The following is a 244-nucleotide window of genomic DNA, read 5'->3' on the forward strand; positions in this document are numbered from 1 at the left end:
TAGATCTCCTAACCAGAATCTTCGTGGCGTAAGCTAGAATGATGGCGGCATTCAAGAGAATCCGGAAGGTCTAAACCTTGTCTTTGGTATTCCAAGTAGGATTCAATGAATGAATGACTGTGACGAGCTCCAAACTCGCGATTGCGGGGCTTTAGTGACAGACGCAAAAGGATTGTAAATCCTATTCCAGCATGATCGAGAACCGACAGATGAATAGCCGTGCCGTGACAGGGTGCGTTGACGA

The sequence above is a fragment of the Arachis ipaensis genome, chromosome B03 (assembly GCF_000816755.2).
Source record: "Arachis ipaensis cultivar K30076 chromosome B03, Araip1.1, whole genome shotgun sequence".
Lineage (NCBI taxonomy): Eukaryota > Viridiplantae > Streptophyta > Magnoliopsida > Fabales > Fabaceae > Arachis > Arachis ipaensis.